This window comes from Carlito syrichta, unplaced genomic scaffold, assembly GCF_000164805.1.
Source record: "Carlito syrichta isolate Samal-C Ts95f unplaced genomic scaffold, Tarsius_syrichta-2.0.1 Scaffold289465, whole genome shotgun sequence".
Lineage (NCBI taxonomy): Eukaryota > Metazoa > Chordata > Mammalia > Primates > Tarsiidae > Carlito > Carlito syrichta.
In genome coordinates this window covers 8,665-21,269 of record NW_007233561.1, presented here as the reverse complement: position 1 = coordinate 21,269, position 12,605 = coordinate 8,665, and the positions used below count along the sequence as shown (strand labels likewise).

At 40.4% G+C, this 12,605-nt stretch overlaps 1 pseudogene; it reads right to left on the bottom strand.

The window, feature by feature from the left end:
* Positions 1-1,666: 1,666 nt before the first annotated feature.
* On the bottom strand, positions 1,667-2,828 carry LOC103256438 (annotated as a pseudogene).
* Positions 2,829-12,605: the final 9,777 nt, after the last annotated feature.

The following is a 12,605-nucleotide window of genomic DNA, read 5'->3' as shown; positions in this document are numbered from 1 at the left end:
GGTCACAAAAAATCATTAAATAAGTAAAATGTTATAAATGTCATTTAATTTATCCTTTTTATTTATTGTTTGTTTTTTGCTTGCTTTCCAGTATACTTTTGTCTGTAACACTTTGAGCAGTAATGTCCTTTAATCAGAATCAGCATAAATGTGCCTGTGTTTAACACAAAAAAATCATAATGTAGAATGGACTTACATAATTATGGTAACATAGAGGATGTTATATGCTATTTATGACAGATGAACAGCTAAGTTGCAAGAAGAGACTATAAATAAAGATATTAATGAGAATGTCAAAGAAATGGAAGATTTGTAGTTCAAATAGTCTTGCTAAAGATGAAATGAAATATTTAGGATCTGAAGTTGGTTGAAAAGTGCTTCCCCAAAATTCATGTATGACCAGAATCTCAGGATGTGACCTAATTTAAGAAAAAGGCATTTGCAGACATAATTGAGGAAAGGATCAAGGTGAGATCAAGATGGATTAGTATGGGTCCTAGGTCCAATATCTAGTGTTTTTGTAAGACAAGGAAAGGACACAGAGCAATGTAAGCAGAACAGAAGGTCATGTAAATATGTAGAACACCAGAATGATGCAACAAACCAAAGAAGGTCAAGGATTGCCAGAACCCACCAGAAGTAGAGAGGATGCAAGGGAGGGTTTTTTGATCTAGATCCTTTAGAGAAAGCATAGCCCTGACAACACTTTGATTTCAAACGTGCAGTCTCCATAACTGTGAGTGAACAAACTTCTATTGTGATCTACACTGTGATGAGACAGGTTGACAGTGGGGAGGTGGTACATGTGAAAGTGGGGTGTGTGGTAACTCTGAACTGTCTGTTCAGTCTTACTGTGGACATAACACTTCTCTAAAAAACGAAGTCTATGTGAAAAATGCATCAGTAGAAAATGCACATTATTGTCACATAAGAATAGACAATTGGTTAGGACCAAATTCAGGGAATTAATCCTTAAAAAGTGACACGGTATATCAAAGAAAGCGAAATGAATAAATTATTAATAAGAAAAAGTGAGGACATTTTAAAAGATGACTCTGTAATCTATAGTTTTATTTTTGACTGAGTGTTGTTTTAATCTCTAACATTTTTAACCATATCTGCTAACAAATAACAAGGTGGTGGATTTTAATTGAAAAGAAGCAGAGCGGTTGTGTGGAGAAGTCAGCAAAAAGGAGAAAGTTAAAGTGCTTGGGTTATTCATGGTACATGATAAACTTGATCTTTAGTGTTGGTTGCATATCAACACCTGAAAGATTCATCAACTATGGAGAAATTATTTGATAGCCATACAGTTTTTCAACAGCCTAAAATTTCTGCCCAGTAATGAGCCTGAATTAATCCAAATGTCACCATTTCCCTGCAGAGTTAAACTCAATCGTGTATAGCTTTCTTGAACAAATGACCATCATTTATGCTTAAAAAATATTTAATTTGCTAGATTTAAAATGTACAGCAAAAAGAAATTCATGATGAGAATTTTTTTTTTAAGGTTGTGAACTACCTTCTCTGGCTATTTTTAAAACAATTGGGAAAACTGTATTTCTTTCTTTCTCTCTCTCTCTCTCTCTCTCTTTCTTTCTTTCTTTCACCTCTGAACTTATTATTGACTTCCTGCTTCCCCGAAGGACACCCTGTTCCCGCCGCCTCAACGCCTCATAACTTCGGTGTCATTGGTCTCAGACATCAATTTGCCATCCACTATCTTGCGGGTGATCTTTTGGATGGTTTGGATGGAGCTGCTGCTGTCCAGGCCATCACTGTGACTGAAGTCCTTGCCGTCTTCTAGTAGGTGCCGGTAGGTGGCTATCTCAGCCTCTGACTTGACCTTGATGTTCAGCAGGGACTCGTACTCCTGGGCCTGGCACTGGCCCTCTGTCTGGGTCTGTGCCAGATCAGACTCCAGGTGCAGCACGGTGCCATTGAGCTGCTCCATCTGCATGGTGTAGCGGATCTCCACTTCTCTCAGGCTGTTCTCCAAGCTGGCCTTCAGGTTTCTCATGGAGTCCAGGTCAATCTCCAAGGACTGCACTGTACGTTTCAGCTCTGTGAGCGTCATCTTGGCAGCTCCAATCTCAGCGGACTGCGTGTTGACCACAGTGGTGCTCTCCTCAATCTGCTGGGACCAGTACTCGCCCAGCTCCTTGTGGTTCTTCTGAGCCAACTGGTCATACTGGGATCGGATGTCCACCATGATCTTGCTGAGGTCCTGAGATTGGGGGCATCTACCTCCAAGGTCAACCCAGAGCTGGGCTTGTAGGTCTTTTACTTCCTCCTCATGGTTCTTCTTTATGAAGAGCAGCTCTTTCTTGAGGGCCTCGATCTCTGTCTCCAGTTGCAGCTGGGTGACATTGGTGTCATCAATGACCTTGTGGAGCCCATGGATGTCTCTCTCCACAGACTGGCGCATGGCCAGCTCTGTCTCATACTTGACTCTAAAATCATCAGCAGCAAGACGGGCATTGTCAATCTGCAGAATGATGCGGGCATTGTTCACAGAATTTGCAAAGATCTGACCCCTCAGGTCCTCGATGGTCTTGAAGTAATGTCCCCAGTCTCTGACCTGGGGTCCCTTCTTCTCCAGGTGTTCCCGGAGTTTGCTCTCTAGCCTCCAATTCTCGGGCTCCAGACTCCTAACCCTCTCCAGGTAGGAGGCCAAGCAGTCATTCAGCTCTTGCATGATCTCCTTCTCACTCTGGATCCCACCCCAGACTCCCAGCCATCCCCGTGGTCAGGCCCCCGGACCCCCAGCTGCCCTGGAAACTGGTGGAGTGGGACACAGAGATCCGGGAGCCCGAGCCACCAGCGCCTGCATAGCCAATGGCCGAGCTGCCGGGGGGGCCAGAGGCTGGGTGGCGGGATGGAGCCCAGGGACCGGTAGTTGGAGGAGTAGGTGGTGGAACAAGTGGTGAAGTCCATGGTGGCAGCAGAGGAGAGCCAGACGATAGAACTCACCTTCAGACTGTATTTCTATAATGTTTTTGTTCTCTTCAATTGTTATCTAAATCTTATTAATACATGATTCTATGTAGTTTTTTTTTTTTTGAGTTGGAGTCTCACTCTGTCACCCAGACTGGAGTGGAATGGCCGCTGCTGGCCACTGCAGCCTCGACCTATTGGGCTCTGGTGACCCTTCCGCCTCAGCTATGTATATTTCTTAATCTTTCTGTTTGTGCATTTGGTGTTCTTATTGTTTAAGGAGTATACCTAAAATGTAGAGACCCTTCCAAGACCCCCACGACAAAGAAAGGTCCATGTTGAATAGTAATTCTTTTCTCTATTTTCTCTTAGTTAAATTTCTAAAGTTAAATCTAACAATCTTATATATAATCACCACAAGTTGCTATTTATGGAAGCCATTGCTGAACACAGAACCACTGGAGTCTCCTGTAGGTCTCTTGAGTCTATTATGGAATAGTGATTAGAAGGACAGGACAGCTACTGGAGGAACGACTGCTTGGGTTTGGGTCTCAGCTGAACATTGCTCACTGTGTCTCCTTCGGCAAGTTATGTGATCTTTCTTAGATTTGGTTTTCTCATATATAAAATGGAAATAATAAAAATATCTATGCTAGGTTTGAATGTGTTCCCCAAAGCTTATGGGTTGGAGTCTTGATCCCCAATGAGGCAATGTTGGGAGGTCAGGTCTAACAAAAGATGTTTGTATTATGGGGGCATCACACTTATAAATGAATTAACACCACCATCACAGGATTGACTTGGCTTCATTATCACCAAAGTGGGCTCCTTATTAAAGAATGATTGGACACCTCTTGTACATTCTCATTCTCTCTCTCTCTCTCTCCATATATACATTTCTGTATCTTTATCTCTGTCTCTCTCTTGGCCTTTTCTTTGACCTTCTGCCATGGATGATGCTGTCAGAAGACACTCAACAGATGTGGCCCCTTTACCTTGGACTTTCCAGCCTGCAGGACAATGTGTTAATACATTTATGTTCATTATAAATTACCTGTTACAGCAGCACAAAATGGACTAAAGTAGCCTACCTAATTCAAAGAATTCTGGGTTTAAGTAAGATAATGCATAAATGCATACTGGAGCCCTTAGCTCAGTGCCTGATACATCACAAGGGCTTCATCAAGGTTGGCTATTAATATGTCCTTCTTCATCCCCTATTGTCAGTCCCACTTTCTGTCTCCAGCGATTTTGCTGTCTTGTTCTCTACCTGCCCCAGTGGATCAACACGCTGCAAGTTCATGGGGACAAAAATTATTCTGGCAGTCTGACCTTTGCTCTGCAAAATTTATTTCTACTGCCTTCCTGAATTTCACTTAGTTGATTGATAATTTTAAATGTTCTTATTTTTCTCACATTGAGGAAATTTCTTTCAAAATTCATATTAGTACGTATATTATTAAAATCAATGGAAATAGTCAAAAAAATAGAAGTTATAGTCACATGGCCAAACATCTCTCTGTAGCAGCATATTCTGCCAAAAAAGTAAAAATCTAAAATGATCACAAAAATTAGATCTTCCATAGAATTTCTAATTTTATCTGTCAGTTCTGATTTTTTAAAAAATTAATATTTTCATGTGATATCAAAAGCTCCTTGCTAATAAGAAATAGATTGTTTAGAATAGAGAAGTGCCCATCGATAAAGGACATGCCCATTAATTTCCAGTGTTAGCCTTATTATTTCCAAAAAATATGAAACAAAAATTACTTTAGTTCTTAAGGGCATCATTAAGTATAGAGGTCTCAGAACAAATCAAAATAAAATGCATTTTTTACTCCTTTTGTTTTGTATCACCACCACAAAATGAATATGAATGCTTTATTAACATTTTATTTCTTTTTAAAGTTGTAAATTTTTTTAAACCTAAATTTAATTTCTTTTATTAAAATAACATAATTGAGGAACAATCAGATGACTGTATTTTGTCAGGCACAATAAAAACAGAATTAAAACCCAAATCATCAAGAAAACCTGTGTTAGTCGGGGCTCGGTGGCTAAGCCTGTAATCCCGCGCCTTTGGGAGGCTGACGTGAGTGGATTGCCTGAGTCCGCAGGTTCGGGCCCGCTTGGGCAACTTGACAAGAACTCATCTCTACAATAAATTTGTTAAAAAATTAGCTGGGCCTGGTGGCGCACACCTGTAGTTCCGGCTACTTGGAAGGCTGAGGCGGAAGTTTCGCCGGAGCCAAGAAGGTCGAGGGTGCGGTGGCCAGGAGCAGCCACTGCAATCCAGTCTGGGCGACAGAGTGAGACTCCAACTCAAAAAAACAAGACACCTATAATCAAGGGGAGTGAGGGTGCGATTTGGGGTGGTCAGTTTCCTTACCCTCAGCCTTAGTCAATCCATAACCTACTTTTTGTCTCTACATGTTGGCCAAATCCGGACACTTCATAGAAATGGAATTATACAACTTGTGTATTTCTTTGACTTTCTTCATTCACCAATACTTCACTCAGTACTAATCTACAGAATACTGATACACAGTTCCAGTTTATCTTTTTTTGAGTTGGAGTCTCACTCTGTCACCCAGACTGGAGTGCAGTGGCCACTCCCGGCCACCGCAGGCTAGACCTGCTGGGCTACGGCGATCCTTCCGCCCCAGACTTCCGAGTAGCTGGAATTATAGGTACCCGCTACCACACCCGGTTAATTCTTTTTGATTTATTTTAGAGATAGGGTCTCACCTGCCCAGGTGGGTCTCGAATCCGCAGGCTCAGGCAATTCACTCACCTCAGACTCCCACAGGCGCGGGATTACAAGCTGAGCCACCAAGCCCGGCTGAGAATTTATTGTTTTGAGTTGGAGTCTTTTTCAGTAGCCCAGGCTGCAGTGCAGTGGCACTCTCATGGTCACCCCGTGTCAACCTGCTGAGCTATGGTGATCCTGCTGCCTCAGACTTCAAGGTACACAGAACTACAGGTGCCCTACCACCCCTGGCTAATTTTTAAATTTTATTGTAGACTGGAGGTCACGCCAATTTGCCTGGGGTGTTCTCAAGCCCTCAGGCAGAGGCAATCCAGTCGCCTTGGCCTCCGAAACTGCTGGGATGACAGGCGGCACTACTGAGCCCGCCCTCAGCTGAGAATGAAAAAATAACACATCAAGGGGATATTAATTGGCATTAAATAAATGAATAAGCAGTAGGAAGATGAGCTTTTAAAAATATCACAGTTCTCTCTAAAATTCAAATATGTTTAGAATGGATCATATTTAATTGTATATAGTTTCTCCAGAGGCTCGCTAGTAGCTAAAAAAAGAAATACAAAGAAAACAAAAGGGATGTGGAGTTTGCTGGACAGACACTACCATGTGCATTTCAAAGTGGTATTCTTAAAGTCGTGAACAACTGACCTTTTGACCCCAAACAGTAAGGAAAGCATGCACTCTCCCTGCCACATGGAAATCTTGGAAATGATTCTAGTAATTTACACTCATACTTTTGATAACTTTTGTAGATTAGGTGTATTATATTAATTTAATGATTTTGCTTTTTATTGCACATACTATTTGGGATCCCACCTCCCTGTCATTTACAATCCCATGCCATTGGGTTTTATCCTCCTAGTTTTATATTGGGTGCTAACTCTGAATGCAAAAGGAAAACAGTAAAATAGTTTCTCAAAAAATTAAAAACAAAGCTATTATTTGATCCAGAAATCCCACATTAGGGTATATATATATATACATATATATATATACATATGTATATACATATGTATATACATATATATACATATATATTTCAAAAAATAAAATAAAATCAGTATCTAAAAGCAATATCAGCACTCGTACACTCATTGCAGCTTTATTTTCAATAGTAAAGACTTGGAAATAATCTAAGTGTCCACCAATGAATGAACCAATAAAGAACATGCAACACATGTATGCACAGGAGCGTGTGCGTGCGCACACACACACAGTGGAAAACTGTTTAGCATAGATTTTAAAAATAAGAAAATATTTTCTTATGTGTGATTACGAGGGTGAACCTGCAGGACATCATACTAAGTAAAAAATGAAAGAAAAAGCTAAAATTATAGAAGAAAAGGATAGAATGGTGATTGCCAGCAGCTGGTGGAGAGGCATAGGAATGGGAAGATGTTCTTCAAATGTGCTCACTCATCAGTGGACCTTGGACAACTACTTTAATACTATAAGAAAATGATTGAGAGTAGCAGGAAACTGGGGAAGGTAGTGGGGCAGGGAGGTGGGATTTAAAGTAGTAGAAATGGGGAAGGGTGGGACACCTTATCAATAAGGGTACCTGCACAATAAATATTTGTGTACCTAACTCTGAATTGCACCCCACAGTGTTGAAATTAAAAAAAAAAATGTTAAAAAAGTAGTTAGCCGGGCTCGGTGGCTCAGCCTGTAATCCCACGCCTTTGGGAGGCTGAGGTGAGTGGATTGCCTGAGCCCGCGGGTTCGAGACCCACCTGGGCAGCGAGACCTCATCTCTACAATAAATCAAAAAATCAGCCGGACATGGTAGCGCATGCCTGTAATACCGGCTACTTGGAAGACTGAGGCGGAAGGATTGCTGGAGCCTAGCAGGTCAAGGCTGCGGTGGCCGGGAGCGGACACTGCACTCCAGTCTGGGCGACAGAGTGAGACTCCAACGCAAAAAAAAAAAAAGAAAGTTGAAATTTAGTATGGTAAGTTCTCTGGTTATCTGAGATCTTACAACTTTTAAAAATACATTGAGAAAGCTGGGCTCAGTGGCTCAGCCTGTAATCCCGCGTTTTGGGGAAGCTGAGGTGAGTTGATTGCCTGAGCCCGTGGGTTCGAGACCCTCCTGGGCAACGTGACAAGACCTCATCTCTACAATAAAGTAAAAAAGAAAAAAAAAATCAGCCGGGCGTGGTAGCGCGCGCCTATAGTTCCAGCTACTTAGAAGGCTGAGGCGGAAGGATCGCTGGAGCCCAGCAGGCGAGGCTGCAGTAGCCGGGAGCGGCCACTGCACTCCAGTCTGGGCGACAAAGTGAGACTCCAACTCAAAAAATAATAATGAATAAAAAAATGTTCACACTTAATATGCAAGTGAAAACCAGTCAAACTGTTTATAATATGTTAATGTGAACTTAGAATAAATATAGTAGGATATCCGATGTCCCATTTCTAGTGTAAGAAATAATAGAGGCATGAAAAGTACACATATGTGTGTGCTACCAATTTTGCTTTTATGTGGTTTTTATATAACTTGAATAATAACTCTGCCTAGAAATAACTGCATTTCATGTTTTATATATTTCTATGCTCATGGATTTCCTTTTAAAGTCAGAGTCAGTCACAGTAAAATTTAAAATTTCAGTGTTTGTAATTTGATATAGGAATCAATGTAAATAACATGGGATCAAAATATGGATGTTAACTTTTAAAAAAAAGATAGGAGCCGGGCTCCGTGGCTCAGCCTATAATCTCGCGCTTGGGAGGTCGAGGAGAGTGGATTGCCTGAGCCCGTAGGTTTGAGACCCACCTGGGCAACTTGGCGAGATCTCATCTCTACAATAAATCAAAACTTAGCCGGGCGTGGTAGCGCGAGCCTGTCGTTCCAGCTACTCGGAAGGCTGAGGCGGAAGAATCGCCGGAGCCCAGCAGGTCCAGGCTGTGGTGGTTGGGAGCAGCCACTGCACTCCAGTCTGGGTGACAGAGCGAGACTCCAACTTAAAAAAAAGAAAGAAAAGAGATCGGTGCCGCCTTCCTGATTGATTACTCTAGTCTCAGACTGTAATCTAGAACAAGAAACACGACGTATCTATCTACGGTAAGCAACTAGGAAACCAAAGAAAATATATGTAACAAAAGTTGCTACACATTGGAAACAATTATCAAATCACTACTGTCACAAAGAGAAAGAAAAACAATGAGGTGAGCTCTAAAATTACGTCAGCTTCCTGCCTGCAGTTTTCAGGTCACCACACAGAGTAAAACAAACAAACAAACAAGCCTAACTTACATTATAGTAAGATTAAGAAAAAATACATCAGAGTAGAGGAAGTTGAAGGCAATTAGAATTTGTGGAGCAGAATACTGTAGGAGAAGGAGCTATAGAAAAATTGAGATTCAGAAACCTTCACAGAGTTCCCATGAACCTTTGACTGAGTTCTAATCTGCTCATATGTGAGAAGAAATTTCTTCAAAGCCAGAAAATTACAATCAGAGAGCAATGGTCTAAAGAATTCCCAGCATACAAACACAACAGGGAATACTTCATGTTTTTGTCAGTGCAAATGGAAAGGTCTCCAAATAGATATTAGAAAGAACATTTAGATGAATATTACCTCAGTAGCATCAGTACTTGGGCTATACTAGACTTGTAGTAATGTCTGCTCTGGAGGACAAGAGGTAGAGAAGTCAACCTCTAGAGCGCCAAATTTTTTTCTAAGAAACATGAAAACTCAATTATATATCTAAAGAAAGTCCAAAATTCCTCAAAATAAATCCTACAATTAAATTAAATCTAACATCTAGTCAAAAATCGCCTGACTTTCAAAAAATCAGACACATGATCTATAGCGAGGAGAAAAAATCAATGAACAGCTTTAGAAATTATAGAGAAAAATTGGAACTAGTAGATAATGCTAGCAGATAATTTTCTTTCTCATTGGACTCTTATGCTTTCACATATCTTGCAAGACACACTGGTTTTTGCTATGTTTTCAAGAATGTTTCTACAGAGAACAGCTTTGGTGATACAGACTTTTCCTCCCTAAGTAGCAAATAATAAGTCTGTTTATAGCTTTAAAATAAAGAGAGAATGTCTCCCTCCAGAACAAAATGCAGAAATTCTCAATGCCTGGTATGTTTTTAAAAATGTCTCACTCTAGGGCAGAGCAGATGGGCTTACTATCCATTATAAGAGATTCGAGTTTTCTAATTCAAGGTTTATCTCCTGTGGATCAACATATTTTGTGTTTTATAGACAGGGTCTCATTTTGGTGTCCAGGCTGGCTTGCAGACGTGGTTTCATTCTCGATTCTTGGGCTCAATGATCCTCCTTTCTCAGCTTCCTGAACAGCTAGCGGTGCCAGTGTGTTCCAGGCATGGGATCTTGCTATGCTTATCAGGCTGGTCTCAAACTCCTGCGCTTAAGCAATTCTCCTAGATAAACCTCCCGTAATATTAGAGTTGTAGTCATAAGTCACTGAATCCAACCTGTATCATATGATAAAATAGTACTCAGCAGTTAAGGAAAAAAGGAACTAATAATGCTCATTACAACATAAATGATTCTTCTTCTTTTTTTTTTTTTTTGAGTTGGATTCTCACTCTGTCACCCAGACTGGATGCAGTCCTATGCTCTCAGTCATCACAGCCTTGACCTTTTGGGTCCAGCATTCTTTCCGCCTCCGCCTTCCAAGTAACTAGAACTACGGGCGCGTCCTAATATGCCCGTCTAGTTTTTTTATTTATTAAAGAGGCGAAGTCTCGCCAAGATGCCTGGGTGGGTCTCAAGCCCACGGACTCAGGCAATTCACTCGCCTCGGCCTCCCAAAGTGCTGGGATTACAGGCTGAGCCACTGAGCCTGGCCCACAAATGATTCTTAAGTGGTAAGTTCACTAAAGGATGCCAGACATAAAAACAACTTTTTAATTAAATTACATAAAATTCTAAATGACAAAATCATTAAGACACAAAACAGATCAGTGAATATCAGAAGCCAAAGTTAGAAAGAAGAAATGGACTGCGATAGGAATGTAGGGTGCTAGAACATCATATATTATGGTCTCTCTAGTGGTTACATCATTGTATGCATTTGTGACAATCCAAATTGCAATTAAAATTGACAAAACAGACTCGATGGCTTAGCCTGTAATCCCGCGCCATTGGGAGGCTGAGGTGAGTGGATTGCCTGAGCCCGCGGATTCGAGACCCGCCTGGGCAGGCGAGTTCTCATCTCTACAATAAAATCAAAAAATTAGCCAGGCATGGTAGCGCGCACCTGTAATTCCGGCTACTCGGAAGGCTGAGGAGGAAGGATCGCTGGAGCCCAGCAGGTCGAGGCTGCGGTGGCCGGGAGTGGCCACTGCACTCCAGTCTGGACGACAAAGTGAGACTCCAACTCAAAAAAAAAAAAAAAATTGACGAAACATCCTGTCAGATATCTCTCAATATAACTGATTAAAGTTTTCAATACATTTAAAGGACAAATAATTTTTAAGAGCCTGAGAATGCAGAATTAAAAAATACCCCCAAACTATTAAATAATGACTAAATACTGTTTAATTGATTAGACTACATTGAATTTGATATAGATCTCAATTTTTAATTTTTTTATATTTATGGGTACATGAATTATATGATAGATTTATAAATTTATGGGGCACATGTGATGTTGGATACAAGCATACAAGGATTAATCATCAAATCAGTTCAATTGGGATGTGTATCACCTCAAGCATTTATTATTTCTTTATGCAAAGAGTATTCTCATTCCACTCTTTTCGATATTTTAAAATAGGGAATGTTGTTTTTTATAGCCAGCCTTTTCTCAATCGAATACTAGGCCTTATTCATTCTAACTATATTTTTGTACACATTTGCAGACTATTGATTAGACTTTTTTTCTCACATGAGCTAGACCTGCGGGACAGACAAGGATCATATTTCCTTGTTTGTGTTTTATGATTAAAGCATAGCGATTTTGGTAATAGACACAGTCAAAAATCCCATAGATTAATTTGCAAGTACAAAGTTCTTGTATTCCTGTGTCATTATCACAGCTTCTATTAATGACGGTATTTTCTTTCCTAGATTCCACCATAAATGGAAGAAAGGAAAAGTTTTGGGGATCAAGTCTGAAAGAACAACATGGTTGTTCATTGCCTCTTCCTATTTAGAAAACACCTCCAAATATGAATACACATGTGTACGTATGCTACATGCATATGTATGTAGAGTCACATGCCCTCAAGATAAAGAATAGTGTAGTATATACATATGATCTTGTCTAAGAGATCAATACTTTTGAGATACAGTCTAAATTCATACATGATCCTTAAAAAATATTTCTTGCTGGGCTCGGTAGCTCAGCCTGTGATCCCAGCGGTTTGGAAGGCCGAGGTGAGTGGATTGCCTGAGGCCGTGGGTTCGAGACCCGCCTCAGCAACTTGACGAGACTTCATCTCTACAGTAAATCAAAAAATTAGTCGGGCATGGTAGCATGCGCCTGTACTTCCAGCTACTTGGAAGGCTGAGGTGGAAGGATCGCCGGAGCCCAGCAGGCAGAGACAGCAGTGGCTGAAGGCAGCCAGTGACCTCTAGTCTGGATGACAGTGAGACTCCAACTCAAAAATAAATAAATAAATATACTAAAAATAAAAAATATTTTTTCAATATACTCAGTGAAATATTTACCTACATTTTCACAGAGCAAACTACCTAGAAGAGGTTTACAAAACACTAAGTATATCATGTAACAAAAATAAATCAAAACACTCATTTATTTTGTTTTTCATATTTTGCTATTTATCAGAAAAATGAATGGCTACATGAATTGTGTACATATTAAGGAAAAATTGCATGCAGCATTCGTATTTATAGAGCTTAAAAACATAATGTAGATGCAGATTCCTGATGAGTATATATAATTCCATGTTTTCT